This window comes from Antechinus flavipes, chromosome 4, assembly GCF_016432865.1.
Source record: "Antechinus flavipes isolate AdamAnt ecotype Samford, QLD, Australia chromosome 4, AdamAnt_v2, whole genome shotgun sequence".
In the NCBI taxonomy this organism is placed as follows: Eukaryota; Metazoa; Chordata; class Mammalia; order Dasyuromorphia; family Dasyuridae; genus Antechinus; species Antechinus flavipes.
The window spans coordinates 370,699,830-370,714,278 of record NC_067401.1 but is presented as its reverse complement, the minus strand read 5'-3'; the positions used below and the strand labels follow the sequence as shown (position 1 = coordinate 370,714,278).

General features: G+C 32.7%; 1 protein-coding gene across 1 annotated transcript in view; it reads right to left on the bottom strand.

Annotated features, from left to right (window-relative positions):
• USH2A (usherin) overlaps positions 1 to 14,449 on the bottom strand; it is a 998,601-nt gene that overhangs the window by 82,709 nt on the left and 901,443 nt on the right. The gene's annotated exons all lie outside the window — the stretch shown is intronic.

Sequence of the window (14,449 nt, the reverse complement as noted above, 5' to 3'; positions counted from 1 at the left end):
ATCCATATTATAAATTCTACTATGGAGACTTGGGTCTAGATGATTGTAAAATAATTAACAAAATAAAAGTTGAATTAAATAACAAATATTAAATTTGACAATATTAATGAAATATTGAATGACAACTAGCTGGTGCAGTAGAAAGAGTTCCTTTTATGGTCATACACTCCAGATGGTTGACTAGAACTAAAGCGCTATGTATTGGTTAAGTGGAAACAACTTCAATGTTCCCTTATTTGCTGTTTGCTTAGAGAATGAGGGGATTGAACTCAATAATAGGGTAAATCCAGCTAAGATAAAGGAGAACCTGGAACAAACTATTGCCATGTCAATGGATTTAGCATTTGGAAGCTCAAATAATTATTAATAGATGATATGAGAAAACCAGATCAACAAACCCAAAAGATTTGTGAAAATGAAAAAAACAGTATATATTTAAGAACATTTTAGTCATCTACAGAGAAACAAACAAGAATGAATTCAAGATCTCATAACTTCCTTTCTTTAAAGTTTAATCTTAGTAAAATCCCATTGTTTTTTAAAATTATTTTTTTCTTGAAAAAAATTTCTTTAGGGGAAGTCTTTTTCCATTATTTGATCTAAAAATACTTGTGAAGAGCTTTTCAAAATTGATTTATCACAACTTGAACTCTGACTTGTACATGAGAGACTTGACTAAAATCTTAATGTTAATGCAAAGCTTATCTTGGGACTTAAAAATAGTCCAGTCATGTCCTAGACAAAGTTTCTTAAAATGTGGGTCACAACTTCATTTAGAGCCATGTAACAATGTAGAGATCATAAAACTGTGATTGATAATAAGTGTTTGATTTGTCTCACACTTTTAGATACCCAGGTTCCCACGGTCACATAAAAATTTAGGTGTGCATGTAGAAAAAGTTACTAATTCTAGGAAAGGCAAATGAGATTTGGAGAATTCCAGAGGAATATTTCTCAGGGAAACTACTGTGCAATTTTCTGACTTCCCTTGAGTAGTTCATTTGCTCCCTAAATAAATTAAGGCAAGAGTTAATTCACCAACAACTCAAAAAGATGCGGATGGCTCTATTTAGAGAGATTGGGGGACACAGCAAGGCAGCGTGGTATATGATATTGAATTATTGCCTAAAAAAACATTAATATAATAGGATTATTTTAGATTTTCTCTTTTCCTTGGATTTTCAGTTAATATTGGAATTAAAATAAAGCACTGAGTCAAGCAGCTTAGTGCAAAACAAATTATGCCAGGTTCAGCATTGAGGGCTCCTACATGGAACAGCTATTGACTCAAGCATATTAATTTATAAATCCTCTAGTTTCAGATTGTTATCTATTGATTATCTGTCTTTATTTGCATTTTAAATGAGTAAACAAAAAGAAATGATTATGATTTAGTCATTACATCTTAAAAGAAGGTGTATTCAGCTTGAAGGAACTTCATTAAAAATAATAAAGTGATAAAAATAATAAATTAAATTTTCCTCTATCATCTACAACCGGTAGTTATTCTTTCCCACTGAACTAAAACAAGGATCAGATAAAGTCAATACTAGTCATTTTGATAGGATAATTGTTTTGGGGAAATAAACAATAGAGATGGTCTCTCTCTCTCTTTTTATAAAAATAAAAGAAGAAACTTTAAAAGAGAAATGCAAGGGCCCCTTCAATAATTAATATTATTATATATATGTTAAGAAATAAGTACCATAATTACAATCTAATAATGATTTTGGAAGGCTAGGTGGAGAGAGTGGTGGTGTAGGAGTCAGGAATACTGACCTTCCTGAGTTTAATTCTGTTCTCAGACCGTGATCCTAGGCATATCACTTAACTCTGTTTGCTTTAGTTTTCTGATCTATAAAATGAGCTGGAGAAGGAAATATCAACACTCTAGTATCTTTGCTAAGAAAATCCCAAATGGGAGTGACAAAGAATTGAATAGGATTGAAATGACTAAACAACAAACAGAAACAATGATTTGCCAAATTCTTATGAGTTGCATGGAGGAGATAAATATACCTAATGTTAGTACATATACAAGCCCTCTTCATTCCTTATTCCTGGACTCATTATCTCTATGTGATACCATCTTTTGGGAGCTTTCCCAAATCCCCTCAATTGCTAGTCTCTTCTAGACTTTGGTATATTTAACTACTTTGTATATAATTATTTTCATTTTCTTTATATTTATAATCTATATATCACTTATATTTATATATGTATTTGTTTTCTCTCCCATTAGAATGTAAGTTACTTGTGAGTAGTTATTGCTTTATGCTTTCTACTTATATCTCCCTCACCTAGAATAATGCCTAATATGTAGTAAATGCTTTATAAAAATTCAATTTATTCATATACATCAGGGTCAAATGTCCTCTGGTTACAATCCATAACATAACTGGCAAATTCAAGAATAGTAAGTCCTTTTTAGCTTTCATTTCATAAGGTGAATATTTAAATATTTCAGCAACAAGCTTCAAATTAATTCGATAAATACTTATTAACATATAAGATACTGTAACAAAGATTAGAGAGCAGACAACAAGGAAGTAGTAATGATCCTAAGCAACTATTATCCTACTGGGAGGGAGACATGGACTCTAACAAGAGTCTAATGCAGTGCCCTTTCCACAATACTATGCTTCTTGTCCTAGTACAAATGGAATTGTACTCTTTTCTGTTACAAGGGGAGAAGGGCAGCTTGATGGTACAGTAGATAGAGTGCTGGTCTTGGAATCAGGAGGACCTGTTATAAAGAGACAAGTTAATTCTAATTATCTACACTGCAGCTGGTTTAGGGAGAAATGGGATAGTTCACAGTTTACTATGATCATATTCAATCTAGAGATAAGAGAACTAGGTGACTATAGTAAAGCAGCGTAACATCAAGACTTATAACAAGAGATGAAAGGAATTGGGGGTAGTTAGTCAGAAAAGCAACAGCTTTCTTTAAATATTTTAAATATAGTAGTGGGAGAAAATTTATTATTCTTGAGCATATTGGGGAAAACTTTAATTTATAGAGAAAAATCTAAGCAGTAGAGTGGACTAGACTAATGAAGTGATCTAGACCTAAAGTTGGAAGAATCTGAGTTCAAATTTGGCCTCAGAGATTTACTTGCTGTGTTGATCTGTGGCAAGTCATTTAATCTCTACCTTAGTTTCTATATCTGTATATTAGAGAGAATAATAGCATAAATCTCACAGCAATTTTATTAGGCTAAAAATGAGATAAAAAAGCTTTGCAAACCTCAAAAACCTATGTAAATATTAGCCATTAATTATTATTAATTATAAGTAATGGGTAAAAATAAATGGATAGCAGATTTTAGCTTTCTATTTTAAACAAAGAAACACAACACCATCATAACAGAACTATCCAGAAATAGAATGGACTGTCTCTGGAAGTGATCACTTCCCCCACATTGAAGGATTTCAAGTCAGAGTTAAATGATCACTTCTTGTGTGTACTGTTTAGGGGATTCTTTTTCATGGATGGGTTGACCTAGTTGGCCTGTGAGGTCCATTTCTACTCTCAGCTTCTTTAATTTGAGAGAAAAGAGAATGTGGACAGCTGAGAGGATAAAGGAAGAATTTGAAGCACATTCATTGAAGGAAGAAAAGGATTGTGAAAGAGTTAAGGAAGGGGTACCTATCTGGCATGTAGAAGTTTCCAAAAATGTACAGAAGTGGTAGGTGGAGCTAGTCAAGAATAGGAAATAGCTGTTAGTTCAGACTACCTGAGCCATAGAATATTAAAGAGAGGGAAATAATGTGAAATAAAATAGGAAACATAGATTGTTGCTAGACTGCAAAGGTCTTAAATGCCAGGTTGAAGTAATAAGGAGCCACTAAAGTGTTAAAGCAGGGGAATGACAGAGAATGATCAAATCAAGCTTATACTCGGTTTATAGTTGTCAGTAAAGGGGAATGTTTGTTGAATCTGGCAACCTAATGCCAATCTACATTCCCAGTCCACAATGATCTTTTACTACTTGAAATTTTTGTATTATAGTATATGCCACAAATTGAAACAATGGATATATTGTTATCATCCTATAATGCTTTTTTGCACTGGTTGTATTCTCAACTAGGTCCTAAATTACTTGAGTATAGTTGCAAGGTTTATTTATACTCCAATCTCTTTAGTGCTTTGGTGTCTAATACATACAGTACTGGACATATAGTAGACACATAATAAACCCTTGCTTTCTTGAAAAAAAAAGTGTAGCTTTGAGGTTAGTGGAATGGAGAAGATATGACATTGCGGGGATTGGTAAAAGCATAAAGAAAGGAGATAGAATAAGTAGGGTGTGAATTTTAGGATTTGGGAGATTCAAACATGAAATATAAATACTTTCCTGTGCTAATCTTGTGGAGACAGATGCTCTCATTTGCAAAAGAAAACTAAGCAGAAGCACAATTCGCAAATTTTCTAATTGTTCAACTTCTAAAGAAATTTTTTAGTCAGAGTCCTTTTTTTGTGCCATTGATAGTACAGATTCTACAAGGGAAATAATTGAGTAACAACATGGAAATGTTAGGTACCACATATAATGCAATAATTTTTTCATTCAGTTCTTATGTTGCAGGAAACTCCTTTAAGATAGAAATTTATACTCAAATCAAGATGGAATTTGTTTTTTTCTGGGCCATGAAAGCCTATACTTTGGAAGCATAGATGAAATACTATCTAACATACTGTCCTTTTCTTTATTTTTATTCCATTCAAAGGCATTTATTTAGCACCTATTAATATTCCAAACAATATACTTAGATGCTTGGTAAGTTAGTAGGGTAATGGAGAGAGAATCTGATTTTGCTAAAGACTGGTGCTTAAATCTGCTTCAGACATATGTTGTGACTCCACATATGTCATAACATCTTCCTTCTTTGTCTGCAAAATGGGAATAATACTACCTACCTCCCAGGGTTGTTTGAAGGTAAAAACACAATAATATTTGTAAAGTGCCCTTTAAACCTTAACATTTTCTATCAATGTTTATTATCAATTAATTATTTTATCAATTATTATTTTCATCAATGCTAAGTATTAATTAGGATATAAATAAAATCAAAAGAATAACTACCTCATGGAGATGTGGAAAACATGTGCAACAAATGAATGCAAAATATCAAAAAGTAAACTCAAGTAATCTTTAAATCTATTGAAAGTTGGGTAGGCACATGGTAATTTCTATCTTTGCTCTGAATAAAAGAACATATAACTAGAAATACAGAAATCAATATTGGAGAAGAGGAGAGAAAGAACAAAAATAATGTATTAAGCTTGCTACTTAAATATTATTAATTATTCTAGCACTTGTTTATAAATAGATGCTGCTGAGTTAAGGAAAATTGGGAAAGAAAAACCTGAATTTTCATTTCATTTAAACAAATCCTTTCCCATAATTTATGAATAATCCCTACTAGCTTCCATGAAAATACCACTAGCTTCTCATTCTATGAAGTCAGAAAATCTTGAGTAAAAGGACCTTTTATCACTGAAATTAATGGCATCCCAAACTTCACATTTGATGCTCTAATCTTTATAACAATAATAGATGAGATTATATAAATTTTACTCTTGTAACATACTTTACAAATATATCTTATTTGACCTTCATAACAACTCTGTAAGTTTTATTATTGTCCTCATTTTACAAATGAGGAAAAGGAGTCATAGAAAAGTTAATTAACTTGTCCAGGGTCACACAGCTACTAGGTGGGGTTTAAAGAGAGGTTTATCTTACCGATTTCTGAACCTTCAAAGGTTCTGACAACATGCACATATAGAGATGGAATTTTTCTGACTATTAAATTTTGGTTAAAAATAAATTCTGCCTATCTACATGACATCATCGACAGACAAAAACAATTATTCTAATAATTAATAGGAATAATAGGTAATAATCAGGAAAAATGCACTGATCAATTTGAACCACCTTGAACTATTTTAAGTATGATCAGTTGGTTCTGGAAATCTCTTGTAAGTGATGATGATAATGATGGTTGTGATGACTTAATCCAGAGAGACAGTTCTACATAATTAGTAATCAATTTATTAACTAGATAAACTAATGACCAATAAATTGATGATCAATGGTTTATCTCATAAAATCAAAGGAAAAAAGGACAGAGGATGTTCTTGGAGCAAAGAATTTGCCTAGAATGGATTCTGTTTACACTTCAAATAGAATTAAGATCTCCTAGTTGGATGCAATATGGTTTAAGATCAAAGACCCTAGTCCCTGAAAGTTAGGGATAATCTTAATCAACGGTGTCCTTCAGAGGCTTGCCTTACACAGGAGTTGGTTCTTAATGAAAAAGGAGAAGAAAAAGCCTGGACTCTATTTTAATAATTGTCTACCAATATAACAGAAAGATAATTTATTTCATGGTGGAGTGTGTATGTATAGACACATTCATTGCCTCCCATCACAGTAATGATGTCAAACAGACAGTTGCCAAGATTTAGTAAGGTGTACATGTGTGTGTAAGAGAGAGAGAAAGAGAGAGAGAAAAAGAGAGAGAGAGAGAGAGAGAGAGAGAGAGAGAGAGAGAGAGAGAGAAAGAAATGGACAAAGCATTTTACTCTATCGATAAACATATCTTAAGGAAGGTGAAATATATACACTTTTCATATTTACAAAGTTATCACTTGTGGCATATTTCATTATTAACTTGTATATTATAAGTATTATTTTTTCCATTGCCTATTGCCAATAGTCACATCTTTAAACAAAACTGATGTAACTGAAAGGAAATAGGACAAAGTCTCCTTTCTATAGAGCCTAATGTAATGGAATCAGATTTGCTACTTCATAGTTAATAAGAATCTAAATAAGCACAAATGACTCACTTGGTTGTCTTGATATTGCCAAGACTTAGTAATAATTTTTGGATGATAAATGTTTTAAGAGAAAGTTTTAGTTCATTCTCTTGATTATTTCCTCTTGGGAAATAGATTGTTATTGGTAAAAATGATATCATTGGACACTATCCAGATGTCACTTTGGAGAATATATGCAGAAACAAAGTCTTGTAAAAATGTTCTTGTTCACAAACACCTGCTGGATTTGTATTAAATTCTTTGGCTATTATAACTAGTCATTATTATATTTTCTTTACTGGTTCTTTTAAGTATTTTTCAAGTTGAAAATATTAGTTAAAATTCTGTTAAGCTTAAAGACACTCATAAAAGTGACCAATTCAAAAGTGTCAGTGCATAACATTAATTATACCTTTCATTCTTGTGCTCCTTCTGAGATTGCAAGTCATCAGTTATACTGAAAAAGATACTGAGCCTTCTTATCGTTTTGGGAGGCAGGGATCCACTTTAGCCAACAGGGAACTCCTAAGTCTAGGGAAGCTACATTCAGTTATCATGGTGACTGTCATTTTAACAATCGTGCAAGTGCATCATTCACTGTAGGTGACTAGAAGCAGATGAAGGGGGTCTGAAAAATGGAAGAATCTTCGTTGTCTCATGTCTCTCTGATAACCAGGCAGGTTGCAGAGCATGAAAGATTAGGGCTGCCCAATTCAAACCAGAGCACGTAGCTACCATCTGGGCATTTTAAAAGTAGGACACATGAAATGCTCAGATGTATCCCCCAACTGGGTGCAATAATACAGCAGTAAAAAGAAAACTACAGTGAACTATGGCCACTTCTATACTTGCAATCATTCTCGTACAAGAAGGGGCAAGGGTTTTCAAAAGCATTTGCTTAGGTGCATCTTAACTGCACCTACATTTAGTATACAGATGGCTTCATTGTCTTAACAGCAGAATGGTATATAGCTATCTCCATCGGAGGTAATGCTCCTCATGGAAATAGAGGAGTGATAAAAGAGCATATGAATGGCTCAGTGGAAAAACTGTGAACTTGGAGTCAGGAAATCTTCACTTGAATCCTGATTGGATTCATTGTTACTTGTTACTTGTTAGACAAGTCACTTTATTTGTTCTGAGGCTCAGTTTTCCTAGCTGTAATTTAGGACTGATAATACTTGCATTATTTTCCCTTGACAGATATTTATAATTATTTAATAAACCTGAAAGCAGTACATACAGGTGGATCATAATGATTACTTTTAAAAGGTTTGGCCACCTCAATGGCTCAAATGAAAGGGTTTGTTTGAACCTTAAACTTTACAAACATTTTTTAAATGATGATTTTTTTAAAAGGAAGAAATATTTTGACCTTCAAAGCAGCACTCAAGCAAATTATTTTGAAACTATCATGTGTAGATACTTTCAAAATTATTGAAGATAATATTCATATGGCCTTTAAGAAACAAAGTGAATTTATGTTTTCTACTTATTTGATTTTGTTAGTTTTTCAATTCTGAGGAGGGGCTTGATTAAAATCTCTTTATTTTTCTCTATCTCTGAAAGATATGTGATAACTGAATAATTATATTCAATTTCAATGATAATTTAGAGTAAAATTCTAAAGCCATACAATCATTTTCTTCCACCATGTCCATTTTGCCATGAGTGACCATGTTGTTCAGAAATTAATATATCATGTATAGAGAGATGCCTATGCAAATACTGATGCAAATACATGAAATTTTAAAATGAAGATTTTCTGTTTTATAAATGCATTTTAAACATTATATTTCTGGAAAAAATAAGCTTTTTAAAGAAATAGTTTTTTTACAGAAGTGTAAATAAAAAGCTACAAGATAGAGAATATGCAAGGGAAATAGTTTCTTTGCCACAAAATGAGGAGTCTGAATTAATTAATTAATTAACTACTAGTGACTATTAATTGCCAAAAGTCATTTCAGACTTATTTTATTCTAAGCAGGAATAGGAACCACAAGGACATAAGAATAGGAGAATAAATAGCAATATATTTTTAGATAAAACTTGACTTAAAAGGAACCTTTTCAATTAAAAACCTTTGTTTCCACCTTCAATTTCTAACACATTTCAGTGGGAAATTTCTCCAGATTTTTTTGTAATTCCCCAAAGAATTCTCTGGTCTCTCCTCATGAATCATCTTTTATTCCAGTCATTGCTTAGAATTCCTATTAGCCAATCTAACCATTCAATTTATCCTGCCTATTTTATAATGAATAAATAGCACATACTGTTAATTGGCCACCTGGGGTTCAAAGAGTGGAAAAATGGAGTTGATGTCAGAAGACTATAATATGCTGACAACATATTGACCACACTCTATTTCATAACATTTAAAATTATTCTCTTCTTTCATGCACTGCACATCCTTCCTCTTCATCCCACAACTGTCTCTGAGACTAATTTAATTTTTAAAAGGAATTTATTTTTAACAGATGTGATAATTCAGCAACAGGGAGTTGAATAAAGAAACCCTCTAATTTTTTAATTTCTAAGTACAAGAATCTATTTCATTGAAAGATAATTATCTGTTCACTTAAAAAAAATTCTAACATTGAAAGTGACATGCACAATATCTGAAGGCAGGTCTGGGGCATTTAACAAAAAAAAATTTGTGAGACTCGCTATTCTTAATTTGTATTGGAAGTTTTTTCTACTCTCTAAGACTCAGATCTACTATGATAACAAAAATCTTAGACATGAATTTCCTATTTATAAAAGTGCTATTCAAAATCCCTTCTTTTCATAACTTGAGAAATTATGTAATCTTTCTATGGTATGACAAAAGACAAGAGTCAGTCCACAAATATTTATTAAATACTTTTTATGTGCCAGGCTCAGTGTTAAATCTTGGGTGTCCTGGGGGAAAAAGTCATTGCTTTCAAGAAGCTCCCAGCATAATAGGAGAAGATAACATATTCTACCATTTGATATAGACAATGTCCACAGGATGCAAAATAAATTGTTTGACTAAATTAAAAAAAAATGATCCCTGTTATCTTGTTTTCATCTACCCTACTGGAGACTGTAAAGGTATATGCCCTTCACATCCATGCCTTGGAAGAGTTAATCCTATCAATTTAAAAATTCACATTCTGATGCTGAACTATCCTGACTGGTGAATGACACTCACATAGCTTACTATATCTTGCCATCACCTGAGAAGCCCATCATTTACATCTTATCCATCTAGTCACCATCACCATTCTTCTTACCATCTTCTTAACACCTTTTTGCCATCTTCCTTGCTTCTACCTATACTCCTATTTTCTCCTGCCCTGGCAACTACCTCTTGTTCTGGGAAAAGTAATAAAACCCAGAGAAAGAACTGATAAATAGAAGTATGTATAGAATAATTTTACAAATATATACCTATTTGTGTCTAATGGGTAGTCATCTCTAAAGCAGGATTTGGGGGAGGGGAAAAGAAAAAAAAGCAATTTACATGATTTTTAAAAATATATTTGAAAGGAATAGCAAATTGTGCATAGTAGATTTGCAGCTATTATACTGTGCTATGGAAATGCTTGTTTTATTCCATAAATTAAAAATAAAATAAAAAATAAAATGAATACTGCCATTACTTTTGGAAAAAGCCAGAGGCAGCTGGAATAGTGAATAGGTTGTTGATCTAAAGAACATAAAGGGCCATATTCTGCCCCTGCTACTCATTAGGTTTGTGATTCTGAGTCAATCATTTAACATCCCCAAACCTCAGTTTTTTCTTCTATTAAAAAAGGCCTCTAAAGTTCCCTCTAGCTCTTTATATATGATGCTATAATTACACAACCCATGACTCCACTTGCCATTTTGGTGATTTTCCAGACTAAAAACAACCCAATTATGATTCTATTTATTTTTTGTCTCTTCCTTTTAGAATACAAGTTTGTTGAGAGCAAGATTATAGAATTTTTATATTTGCATCTTTAACACTCAAAAGAGTGCAAGATACAAAGTAAGCACTTAATAAAAACCTTTCATTCATGCAAAGTGTTTTGCCAAGTTTAAAGTTCTCTAAAAATACAAGAATAGCAACGGCCACAAATAAGTTATCTTACAATTGTGAGATCAATTTAATATAATCTATCTATCTATCCCTCTGATGAGTTCTGTGGCTATTAAGCTGATTCTTGTGGCCACTTCTAGTGATTTAGCACAAGAAAATAATATTGTCTATGGTGACATTACAGACTCACATAATTTTGTTTTCAGCAAGCTGCAGTTAGCCATAGATCAATCATGACAAGGTTTTCAATTCATTTTGTATATGTTATCTGATTTGAATCTCTAAGTAACTTTAAGAAGTATGAACTACAGTATTATTTTAAAAACTTTCCAGAGATAGAGAGTCTCCAGAAGTTCGAACAATTTGACTGAAATATTGAGAAGGTGAAACTTTTTGTTTGTAATTATTTGTATTAAGGATCATGACCTTATTTAGCATCATTTTAAAGGGGATGGAGGATCTCACATTACAAAGTAAGAGGAGTTGCTCTGGTGAGGCTGTAGCAAAAGCTAGAAGCTTAGAGGACCTAAATCTGTTTATCTGGAGACAGTTGGAAGAATGAGTCCTACACGAATAACCATTTTCCACAAACAGGTTTGAAATGAAAGAAAATAATTGGAATAAAAGAATTGGCACAAAAGCAGCAAGGTATAGTGGAAAGACCTCTGGATTTGGCACCCAGACACATGAGATTTAAATTTATTCAAAATATAAGAAATGATATTTGCTTCTGTAAACCACATTATTAGGTGACTGTGTATAAATTGGATAATTTCCTCTGGGCCTTAACTTTCTCATCTGTAAAATAAGAGTGCTGGGATAAATAATTTAAAAAACCCAAGCCAGTTGTAAATCCTTTAACAACTATGAATAGGATGAAGAACCATTTTACTATGTTATATCATGAAAACCTATCATTTAAACACTATTAGGTTGTTTGTCTGAACTACCTTCCTTCTTCATCCCTTCCTATTCTAGATAGTTGGGTGGTACAGAGGGAAGAGTACTAGGTTTGGAGTTAGGAAAATCTGAATTCAAATCCTCTGTTATATACTTACTATGTGATCATGGGGCAAGTCTTAACTTGTAGTCACTTTACTCTCCTCACCTATAAATGGGAATAATAGGAAGTTGCTACATGGATCAAATGAGATATTTCCCATAAAGCATCTTATCTACCTCAAAATTTTATACAAATTCTAGCTATTGTTATTATTATCTTAATCCCATCTATCTTTTAAGATACAAATCAAATCTATCCTCTTCTACCAGCCCTCCTTGACTATTTCAAGATGAAATAATCTTCCCCTTTTCTAAAATCCTAATATATTATTACTTTTATATTTTATTTACCAATTAAGCATTTCTGCCTCATCATATCTCCTTTATTATTGTTAATTTTTAAGACATTTTATATTGTTGCTCAATCAGACCATAAGCTTTTTGAAGGTAGGACTTAGGTTTTATATTTCTTTATCCTCTGCATTGCCAACAATAGTGCCTTGCATATAATAGATACACAATAAAGTCTTATTCTTAATTGCATTAGACTACCTACTCGTTTCAATTTCTGTCTGATTCTGAAGTCATGAAAAGCTAGCCAAAGACTCAATATAATGGATTCTAAACTACTAGTTGAGAAGAAAAACCTGGAAAGTGGTTACAGTTTAGGTTACAGCCTACAAATGTAAGCCAATTCTTGCTCACAAAAGGACTACAGGACCATATCAAGTTCAGTGGTGGCCATAATTGTCCATTAAGTTTTAATTTATATGCCTTATTAATATTCATGTCTGTAAACCAAATAGGACAATCTGTTCTGCTGTTGTTTTGTTGGTAAGGTAGGTTTTATTTTGGCTTTGTTTTTAGTAGAACAATCTTCTCTCAAAATATCTTCATTCGGGGAAATGAAACATAATTGGGGAAAAAAGAAAACAACTTTTGGGAATTAAGGCTTTTCACAACAATAAAATTGAATTTCTCTGTGGATTAAAAAGTTATCTGCTAATGTTATGTCCATCTAATCTCATCGGAAAGGTACTTTTCCATTTTTATGATGAACTTGTCTCCAATTTTTTGGATACTGAACTACATCAGCCATTTTAGAATTCTATAGAATTTAATACCTGCTTATTTTTCATAGAAAAATTTAATAAATATATTTGCTTAATGAACTCCTATTAGATAAATGAGGGAAAGAAGGAATGATTGGAATGAGGGAATGAGGGAAACAACAGGGATATCCTAACCAATCGGAGATACTCTTGTATGTAGTAGAAAGAATATGGATTTTGAAGCAGGAAGATTGTTTTCTAAGCAGTGTTGCATATTAGCCATGTAACTAAGGAAATCATTTGCTGATCTGTATATTGAGAAGATTCAGGCTAGATGATATCTCAGATCTCTTATAACTCTAATTTTTCATGATGATATTCCAAGTTCTTTGATAAATTAGAAATGGCCATCTTTTTCAAATAGTTTTAGCCTTTTGATAACACTAAAAGCATTGGGATAATTACTTTGAGTGGACTTCTGTTTAGGACTAAGAGCAGAACAGGTGTTCAAAAATTCTACAGAATTTTCACTTTGACTATTAAGTATCACCAGTCAAAAGATTGGAATTTCCTAAAAACAGACGAAAAACAAGACTTAAAATGGATCCTCTATATATCCATAAAATGAAATCAATTAAAAAACAGTCATTCCACTTATTTGGTATATCAATCCTTCCTTTCACTTTGTTTGATGTCAGCTTTTTTGTGTTCACAGAAAGATCTGTAAGCACATGACCCAAGCAGACACCTGTTATGTGTGACCCCCATGACTGGAGATGCTGAGTTTAGAAAACACTGCCATCAGGGTTCTGAGAATGAGGGCAAAGCATTGGTTGGGATTTTTTACTCTGGGTAAACTACCCAAGGGACAATCCTCTTGACATTATAGAGAAAAAGAAAGGAGTTTTCAAGACACTTTCTATTTCCATACTTGTTCTCTTGTATGCTAGGTTGCCTGCCATTACGTTTATGTAATTCTGACAGTGTTCTTAATGACACACTAACAGATTGTAAAACACGCTGCTGGCATTTACTTGTTTTTTATATTTTTAAAACAATGTCCTTCATGTAACAGTAGTTAAGCGCGGCAGAAGGACATCATTAGAACCATGGTTAAACTGTAATTTACACCATTAGGAAGGCAGGAGCAATTTTTATTGCCTGGCAATTTTCTTGCTGAAATATTTGGACCATATGGCTCAATTTGTGTAATAACCTTAATTTCAGCACCCTTCAGGTCTGCCTCCATCTCCTACGGAATGGTAAAATGCGGTTTAGCAGAAAAGGCAACTGTCTATACTTAGAGAGTTGAGATTAATAACATGTCACGTCCTGTTTTTGGTGAAGGAATTCGAACAGCAGCCAGATGGTATCTCTACAAATAACTGTCAGGGGTCTTGATCTAATCAATACAATGTATTAATACATCTCCCTTTGCCGTTTCTCCAGGGGCTGGTGCACAACATCTGGAAAGATCGGGGGGGCCCGCCAAGTAGAAAGCTGATTCTTTTCAGA